At 44.1% G+C, this 10,257-nt stretch overlaps 1 long non-coding RNA gene across 1 annotated transcript; it reads right to left on the bottom strand.

Annotated features, from left to right (window-relative positions):
• Nucleotides 1–9,112: 9,112 nt before the first annotated feature.
• LOC139433428 (uncharacterized) lies at nt 9,113–9,950 on the bottom strand. Its single transcript, XR_011642900.1, has 3 exons — nt 9,816–9,950; nt 9,366–9,426; nt 9,113–9,246 (listed from the first exon to the last, which is right to left on the bottom strand). It is a non-coding gene; the product is annotated as an uncharacterized lncRNA (long non-coding RNA).
• Nucleotides 9,951–10,257: the final 307 nt, after the last annotated feature.

Here is a 10,257-nt window from a genome sequence, read left to right as displayed (position 1 = left end):
GGTCAGCATATAGAGTAGCAGCATCTTCAAAAATCTGTTGATTCCTCTGAGGTCCAAGATCAGGCGAAATCCGCCAACTTTCTTGCTCACGAGAAAGTACGCCGAGTAGAACCCCCTGGGCTAAGCAGAGGGTCTACTGGCTCGATTGCGTCCTTGGACAGAAGGACGGACAACTCTTGGGCCAGAGTTAGGGCCTCTGCCGGATCGCTGACGACTGTCATTTTGGCCCGGCCGAAGGCTAGGGGCCAGAACTGCGGTTCGTACCCCTGGGTTAAGGTGGAAACCACCCAAGGGTCGGAAGTACAGACAGCCCAGTAACTGAGCTGTAACTGGGAAAGCAGCCTACGACGGTCGTAGGCCAGACCTGGTGACGAGTCTGCACCAATAAGGATATAACTCGTCCCCCTTCCCTAGACATTAGGGCAAAGGCTTACAGTGATGCATCACTGAGGCCCAGCAAAGAAGGCCCAGCAAAGAAGGCTCAGCCGGCGCCTGCTGCAGAGAGGTAGAGAAAGCCAGTATCAGATGCGTGCCGCTGTGTCGTAGGCCCTACAGAGCAGCTCGTTTGTGACCCTGCACTGAGGCCGAGGGCACCTGGCATCAGGAGCCCGAATCGGGGAGGCGATGGCAGGCTCAATGGATGGCAAGCGACCCAGCCCCACCCTCGCCGGATCCTGCCTGGCAGCAGAGTGGGAGAGGGCCCTGGTGTCTCTCCAGCCTGCATGGGGGTCCCTCAGGTACTCCTCTGAAGGAGGAACAGTGGGAGTGAAAAGGAGCAGGGTTATGCCAGAAAAAGGCACTAGCCTGAGCCGAGTCGGCCTGCGGAACCTGAAGCTGCAAGCGTAACAAGGCTGCACGAATAATGGCCGCCATGAAGGCGTCCTCCGTGCTCTGCAGAGAGCTCTGAGCAGAGGAGTGGGAAGCCTCCTCGGGGGTGAGCTGGGCTCCGCCCCCCCCCTTCATAGAAGAGGTTTGTCCGGAGCCGCTAGCGACATGGCATCCTCAAGTAGAGGTGTGGCAACCGAAGGAGGGCCAGGCGGCAAGCTAGTAGCCCCCGCACCGGCCCCTGGCTGAAGGGCCAACAGGTGCGACTTCGTCTGCTCCATGACGGCAGCTAACTAACCCACCTTAGAGGACAGCCTGTTTCTAGCCCTCTACCTGGGGGGTGAACCCATAGCCATCCCTCCATCAAGTCGCCGGGAACGGTCAGACTGAGCTGGAGGAAGTTGTGACGATGAGAGGTGCCACCTCTGCGACTCTAGCCACTCTGAGCGCCCGAGGCCTGAATCTACAGCTCATGCAGGCGCTTTGCGTGAGACCCTCCCTCAAATGCTCGAGGCCAAGGCAGAGGGGGGCAGCGGTCATGGCCGTCCTCGGGCTCAAGAGAAGCCATACAGGCGCGACATGAATGAGCCAGTCTATCCGTAGCCGGATGCAGCGTAGCCGGGAGTGGGCGCGAGAACACAGCCTTCCCCAGCTACCTGCTGAACGGAATGAGTAGAGCAATGCTCCTACTCGCCGAAAACAAAGAGGGATGTAACTACACCCACGTTACCGGCAGAGGGAGCGGGAGCGAGAGCACTGCCTTCACCTAGCTGGATTAAATAAAGATGTTTAATAGGACAGTTTAGCCGGGCGGCTGCTGCTAGAATCAAGCAACACGTCTACCAGGAGCGGGGGCGAGAACACTGCCTTCACTGGTTGAGTTCATAACGAATGCCAGGTGCAGCGTACCCGGGAGCGGGTGCGAGAACACAGCCTTCACTGGCTACCTGCTGAACGGAAAGAGTAGAGCAATGCTCCTACTCGCCGAACACAGAGAGGGATGTGACTACACCCACGTTACCGGCAGAGGGAGCGGGAGCGAGAGCACTGCCTTCACCTAGCTGGATTAAATAAAGAAGCTTAACAGGACAGTTTAGCCGGGCGGCTGCTGCTAGAATCAAGCAACACGTCTACCAGGAGCGGGGGCGAGAACACTGCCTTCACTGGTTGAGTTCATAACGAATGCCAGGTGCAACGTACCCGGGAGCAGGTGCGAGAACACAGCCTTCACCGGCTACCTGCTGAACGGAAAGAGTAGAGCAATGCTCCTACTCGCAGAACACAGAGAGGGATGTAACTACACCCACGTTACCGGCAGAGGGAGCGGGAGCGAGAGCACTGCCTTCACCTAGCTGGATTAAATAAAGAAGCTTAACGGGGCAGCCACGCCAGATGTTAGCGAAGCGGCCGCTGCTAACAATCAGAGCAATACGTTACAGGGAGCGGGAGCGAGAGCACTGCCTTCACCAGCTGAGTTTAAATAAAGAAGCTGTAACAAAACATGCAAGATGTTCGCCAAGCGGCTGCTGCTAACAATCAAAACAATACGTTTACCGGGAGCGGGAGCACTGCCTTCACCAGCTGAGTTTAAATAAAGAAGCTTTAACAAAACATGCAATATGTTAGCCAAGCGGCTGCTGCTAACAATCAAAACAATAAGTTTACCGGGAGCGGGAGCGAGAGCACTGCCTTCACCAGCTGAGTTTAAATGAAGAAGCTTAACAGTACACGCAAGACGTTAGCCAAGCGGCTGCTGCTAACAAACAAGCGAGATCAAGTCAACACAAATGTTTAAGACCAGACAACTAGCTTCTAAAGAAGAGAACAGCACAGAGCCGTAGTTACAGCAGTAACCATGGCCAGTGCTTACCCGGCATATAACCGTAGTTACAGTAGTAACTATGGCCAGTATTTACACGGCTTAGACCCGTAGTTACAGTAGTAACTATGGCCAGTACTTACACGGCTTAGAACCGTAGTTACAGTAGTAACTCTGGCCAATACTTACACAGCATAGAACCATAGTTACAGTAGTAACTATGGCCAGTACTTACGCGGCTCAGGGCCGTAGTTACAGTAGTAACTGTGGCCAGTACTTACGCAGCTTGGAACCGTAGTTACAGTAGTAACTATGGCCAGTACTTACACGGCTTAGAACCGTAGTTACAGTAGTAACTGTGGCCGCCGTCTAAAAGTGTCAGCCAACGGCTGCACCCTAGATAATATAATATTGGGAGGATGAAATCCTCTTTAATGGCCACACATGCAGAGCACACAGCACACAGTGAAGATTGTTCTCTGCATATCATCCTAGTACAGTGGTAGTAGACTAGAGTCTAGTACTAGGAGCAGTAAATACCACGATATAGCGCTACTGCAATCAAAACCCTACGTTACCGGGAGCGGGAGCGAGAGCACTGCCCTCACCGGCTGAGTTAAATAATGAAGCTTAACAGTACATGCAAGGTGTTAACCAAGTGGCTGCTGCTAACAATCAAGCAACCAAGTCAAAACACAATGTTAAGACCAGATAATTAGCTTCTATGGAATAGAACAGCCCGCATAAACCGTAGGCCATGGTCACAGTAGTAACCATAGCCAGTGCTTACATAGGACCGTAGTTACAGTAGTAACTATGGCCAGTACTTACCTACTAACTCTCTGCATCTAAACAAAAAACGGGCAAATTATGGCACACTTGGCTTTCCATACTAAATTGAATGAGAGACGCAGCTAAAGCTGGGACTCAAATGCTAAAGATAGCTCGGGCACAACGCCACAAGCAGAACTCTCAAAAGAGCATAATAAAGGCAACTTTATGGGAGAGGAAGCGGGAACACTGTCGTCACCAGAAAGTCTAAGCCAAACAATAAATAAGACAGCAATCAGGACAACTTAGCTGGGAGAGGGTGCGGGAACACAGCCATCACCAGCAACAAATTGACACAAACCTGTCCGTCGAGGCTCTGCACAGCCGGCCACAGCTCCTGGAGGACGCATTAGCAACCCGTAGCTCCGACTGTCAGTCGCGAAGCTGCACGCGGCCAGCTGCTTGCAGAGAAATCCCTCAGATCAAACGTTCAAACCTGAACGCTGTAGGCTACAAGAATGTAGCCGCGGTACTCTCGCGAAGCGAGAAGATGAAAAGGAACCAATCCACTAATGACGCCGGCCTATGTAGCCGTAGTCACGTGGGTCACAGGTGACTTTGTTGTTATTGGTACTCGAACTGCGCATGCGTGCGATGGACATATCCAGTGCTAAAGCACCGCCTCTGGCGGTCATTAGGGACGAAATAGAACTTGCATTATTCTTATTCTCATCTATTAATGAAGAGTAGTAGGCTGCTCTCGCTTTACGCAGTGCTTTCTTATATTTATTGAGAGTAATAGGCCAAATTAAACGAGATTCTTCAAGTTTAGTGGAACGCCATATCCATTCAAGTTGTCTCGACTTTTACTTTATTTTGCGGGTTTCGGCATTATGCCATGGAGCTAATCTATGTTGTTTTATTTTCTTCTTTTTCAAAGGAGCAACAGAGTCTAATTGTATTCGCAGTGCACCTGTAGCACTATCAAGAACATGATCAATTTGGGGTGGTGTACATTTTGTATATGTTTCCTCCCTTACATACAGCTATCAAGTTAAGTATTGATGGAATATCTTCCTTAAATGTGGCTATAGCACTAACAGATTTCTGCTGCAGGAACTTTTGACTAATGGTTTGTAGTCTAGTAACAGTACTTCAAAAGTTACTGAAAACTGGTCGGATAAAGCAGGATTATGCGGTTAGACTAATGCCGAACTGCATTGTGGGAGTAAAGCTTCTATCTATCTATCCATCCATCCATCCATCCATCTATCTATCTATCTATCTATCTATCTATCTATCTATCCATCCATCTATCTATCTATCTATCTATCTATCTATCCATCTATCTATCTATCTATCTACCTATCTATCATTCCATCTATCCAAAATGGCCCAATATTAGCAATATTATTCATTCAGAATATTGCTCCCCTCATGCATCTCAGAGAAAATTAGTTACTTTAAAATAAATGCTCTCTTTAGAATATTCTCTTATCACCAGAGTGGCTTCAGGCAACATAATTAGTGAAGAGCAGATAAAAGAGAATGGAAAGAAAACCATAATGCATTAAGGTAGATGCATTTTTTTGTGGATGAATGTGACATTCACCGTCCGTCCTGGTTTTCTACGGCTTTATTCAACAGGGAGAAAGTCGTTTTGTGAAAGGAGGAGCCAATAAAAGCACCTCTGGAAATGGATGAGTGCCACACCCCATCCCATTACACGCACACTTACACACACACACAAAACTGCTCTTGCTGTTCTAACTCAGTAAGTCCTGATCACAACGTTGAACGGACCATTTAACGTTAATGTGATATTAGAAAACAAATGATAATGCTTGCAGGGATCTATGTGATGATGGACTATGCACCACTATTTTTCTAAACGTTTGAACTTGTACTGTCTAACCATGGTCTTGCATTCACCAGGATAACTACAAAAACACAGTAGCAGTAAACAGTAATGATTTACTAAATTAAGTGAATGAATAACAGTAGAAGGAGGTTGATGGTTTCAATAAGTAAAAAACATGAACACCTAATCTTGTACATTATAATAAAAAATAATAATATTCGGTATACATTTCTCGCCGTCTTTCATTTGTGATTTCACAAGAATGTTGTAAAGAAAACATACTTTCTAATGTATCCGAGCCATTCAGATTAGTAACATGTTTTTCCTTTTGGACCAAGGATTGAATGCAACTAAACTAAACATGAATAACCAGCAGTTATACATAGGCGAGGACTTTTGGGAGTTAAAGAAATACACACAAACTCTAGTGGAATATATTTAAAATGTCTAGATCTTTTCCATTTCAGAATAACCTGTAATACTATATTTCTAAAAGTAAAATGATTGGTATTGTCTTGTACAGTAAATACAAAAGTGATTAAACCTGCTTCCTGTACAGCATCCATAAAACATTATTATTAGTCAAAGAGTTCCTGCTTGACCTTGCCTGCACAGACCAATCGATTGCTGTGATTATTACAGCAATGTGAGTCACTTTAATTTGAGTTAGACGCCAAGGAGCATCAGTATTCATGAAGACAGGTCAGACTGCCTGATATTTTCCAACCTCAAATAAATTGTGCTGATTATATGACCTTACTCATTCTTCCTCCTACATCCTCAATCAATGACTGACACGCAGTACTGATTCAAGCTTAATATGGACTCGCAGAACACACAATGAGAATGATTGCATAACAAGACTATGAGACTATGAGGCTCTAAGAGATGTTCGTATTCTATCAACAGATGACAAGCAGAAATGGAGGAGGGAGAAAAAAGGGTGTGACGCAACCAAGATCCCTTGGCTGTAATCAAACCATTAGACGTTGCAGAAATATGCACCAATTTGGCTATGAATGTGCTCTTAATGGTTGGTGTTTAAGAGGTTTTACATGTACCTACTCAATTGTACATATTGGCATGCTCACATTTGCTAATTCAACACAAAGTGCAGTAGAAGCTGGTGGGAATATGATTAGTGTTTAATGTAAGGAATTTATTGGTAAATATTTGACCCAATAAAATAAAAATTAAATAAAGCAAAAGATCAGTAAAGTTATTACAATTCATCTGATTGAGGCATACAGTACATGTCTGTGCCAAATGTTAAGCAATGTAAGCGTTCAAGAAATCCACCCAATAGTTGAGACCAATACAATTCAACCTCTGTGTGGCATTACGAAACTCATTATGATGCATTGTCTGGTAACCATAACTGTCTGGAAAAAAGTTATCCCAATAGCATATGTTGAGACCTGATGGAGGCAATATGAAAGGTCAGGGGATCGCAGAAGTCATCATTATCAAGATTCCCATTCTTTGGGTCATCTGGTGCTGTTTTGCTTTGTTTTAGATATAGTACAACGTGCCTTTTACTTGGAATTGTGTTAAATGTAGTTGTTCCACGATACATTTGCCAATTGCGGAATTTATGAGATACAAGCTTATTGTGGGGGTGTGTTTACATTGTACGTGATAGGCTAAGGGGCGGGTGATATCTAAGTGCAGAGATGTCCCGCCCAATCAGAGCCGATTGGGCTTTCAGACAGAGGGCGGGAATAGGTGCTGCAGCACAGGCAATATGAGAAAGATAAAGCCTGTTTGAACATCATAGCATGTAAACATGTCCAAGTAGGAGCACAAAATATTAAAAAGACACCTGACAATCTTTTTGGCGTGTAAGATGCTCATCGTCATCCTCCTAATTTGTTCTAATACAACTTGTTTACCCAATATTATGTCTTGTATTTGATTCAAAATCAGTATCAATCCTGTGAAAATAAACATTGATTGATTGATTAAACTATGTGTTCACAGGCAGATCATGGAGGTGTTCACCCCACTCATGAATGAATGAACTTCTTAGAGAAGTTAGAACAGCACAGGCACTTATTATCCTCAAACTGAAGATGAACACTAAGCTTTTCAAGTAGTACTTCATAATCCCATAACACTGAATAACATACCCTCAGTTTGACTTGTTGTAATCAGAATCTCTCCGTAATTTGTTTCTTTAGCACTCTAAGGCAGTGGTTCTCAACTGGTCAGGCCTCGGGACCCACTTTTTACTTGGTCAATAAATCACGACCCAATATTTTGAAGCACTCAAATCTATTCAACAAAACATTGTGCTGTAATATACGCTTTTTAGCATACAATATTAATTAAAGTGAAATACAGTGCATATATCCCTTATATCCCTTCACAGAACTAAAGTATGCTTTTAAAAAAGTTTAATGAGTTGATGGAATACTAACATAAACTATGCATTCTGGTACACTCTGAGAAGAAAATAAATAAATCTATCACTACCCGACATATTAATAATATTGTATGCCATTGTTTGTTTTTCACTTTGTTCTGAAGCTGAACTTGCTAGGAGACTGTGTGACTTACTTTAAATTGTCGGTTAGGGGAGATAACCCACATTGTTCTGTGACCTGTCAATCATCAAACCGAGGGTCATATTTCATTACGTGTTCATTTGTATCTGAAGTTGTACCCATGGATGTATAAAGAATAGTCCTACCGCAAAGTTATTCTCCGTGGGGACTTCCGGCAACAATCTTGATTCTGATTGGCCAGAAGACTCGAAAAAACATCAGCAAAGATGTTTTATTGGCCCTTTCTCATTTCTCTAACTCCCCTCCTCGACTCCCCTCCTCGAGACTTAGTCCCGGCCAGCGCCATATAGATAGAAGAGTTACGACACCGGAAGTCCAAAAACGGTTATCGTCACGTGGTTCATGTAGAAGAGGATCGTTCCCCGGAAGTTCATGGCGGGCAATGTGAATGCATTGATAACAGGAGATAGAACTACGATTTTTGTTAATTATTAGTGAATAAAGGTTTTGATTTGCAATATTTATACAACAAATCGATATGTGTATGTATTTACATCAATGTTTTAAAAAATAAAATCGAATTTGCTAATATTAAGTGATAATATTAGGATTAGTGTGAACAACTAGTTTACATGTTACTAACAGTGCCTTGTTAAAGAGCCTGTTGCTGTTTATTTATAGCTTTGAATTCTTTCAAACCAATATTATCTTCTTAAACCTGTATGGTAGTCAGGAGCATCACTTTCTAATGTTTATTGATACATTTAGCGGGAGGGGATCTAAAGTAATGCTTTAAAATTCAGATTGGATTCATTTCTACCATTTTCTTAAATTCATGGTAGTTTCAGTAATCCCCTGGTAATTGAGGACACAAGTTATCTAAATGACTAATGTCATCTTTATGGCTTTCAGAAAGGACAGGAGACCGACAGGTGACTATCAAAGGACTAGCAGCAGCAGCAGCATATGATGATGATGATGATGTTAAATGTGTTGTTTTAGGAACATCCATTACAAATACATGGAATTCAATAAACATTGAATAGCATATCATGCAGTTTGTCGGTGCCTTTTCCTCCGTGTTGTCCTGGTTTGCTGTGCTGCCTCCTAGTAGCCACCATGGTTTGATGTGCTGCCTGGGGATGCTCAAATTGCTCAGAGAAAGGAGTACGAATGTACGGCTTCCCCACTGACACAGAGCGGAGGAAAAAATGGCTGGCTCAAGTCAGCAGGAGCAATTTCACGACCAACAGCAACAAAATATGTGATGTAATTATATACAAACACTGCATTTGCACTTTTTCACAAAACGAAAACCACACCATTGGGAAAGCTTAATGTTTTGTTTAATACAAAAAAACAGGGAAAGGCTTGAAAAACACTGAGAGTTGAGACTCAGGGTGCAGGGTGAGGGTCTCAGTGCAGGTATTCAGGCTCCATTGAATCCCCCTCTGGTTCTTGTGCTGAAAGAGGGAGTAACAGACAGGAGAAAGGGTTATACACACACAGCACACCTATTGGATGGGAAATGCCTTGGGGAGATAAGGTGTTTACTTATATAAAACAGTAGTATTAAACGTACTTTGTGTTTTCACTCTCACTTAAGTGCCTCTCCCTTTGCCATCAATCCAGAATCAGCTGAGCTGCAACATTATACAGACAGGTAATAATCAACAGAATCACAAGGACACAATATGGCTCTGCTAAAAACACTCACTCTTACACGCACCAAAGTTATATTTATCTAATATTTAACTCCCTCCACCCCCGCATACAATCCCGTTTAGAAGCCCCTCTTCTCTAATTCAACATGTTGGACGAAATGACATTAAGAGAACGGAATTTACAATTAAAAGGCTGTTCAACGTGTGTTGCTAACTTGCTTCGGTATGCTAGCTTAATCTGTTATCTGTAAACGTTCCTTAAATCTACTAATTTAGGGATAATCCACTGACATCCTTTAATACACATGTTCATTTGAATCAGATGTACTGATAATATCCGCAATATAAATCTTTAAACTTCTTCTTACCTTTAAAAGTCCGTCACGAACGGTGTATTATGCTGCAACTCCACAGCTCTGCCAGCCTTGGCGCTAACTTCCGGGGAACGATTGAGAGGCTCCACGATCCGCCATTGCTGTAAAAAAGTGGTCCATTGGAGTGAACGGAGATGTCGTAACTCTTCTATTAAATAGCTCTGGTCCCGGCCACAGGAGATGCGAGCCAAAGAGCCGAGGAGAGAGGAGGGGAAGCAGCAGGCGGTTAGAGAAATGAGAACTCCTCTCCTCTGAGCGGTCATTTTAAAGAGACGTCCATTAATGATGACAGGAGGCACAGCAGTCCTCTGTCTGATGGACAGATGTGTTCATGACCACTTATATATTTACTTTGATTCATTCAAAGTGCGGTATAATGAGACAATAACAGGCTACAGATGCGGACACACACACACACACACACACACACACACAC

Source organism: Pseudochaenichthys georgianus, chromosome 3 (assembly GCF_902827115.2).
Source record: "Pseudochaenichthys georgianus chromosome 3, fPseGeo1.2, whole genome shotgun sequence".
NCBI classification, from domain to species: Eukaryota; Metazoa; Chordata; class Actinopteri; order Perciformes; family Channichthyidae; genus Pseudochaenichthys; species Pseudochaenichthys georgianus.
The sequence above is the reverse complement of the archived record's forward strand: the minus strand, read 5'-3'. Positions and strand labels throughout refer to the sequence as shown.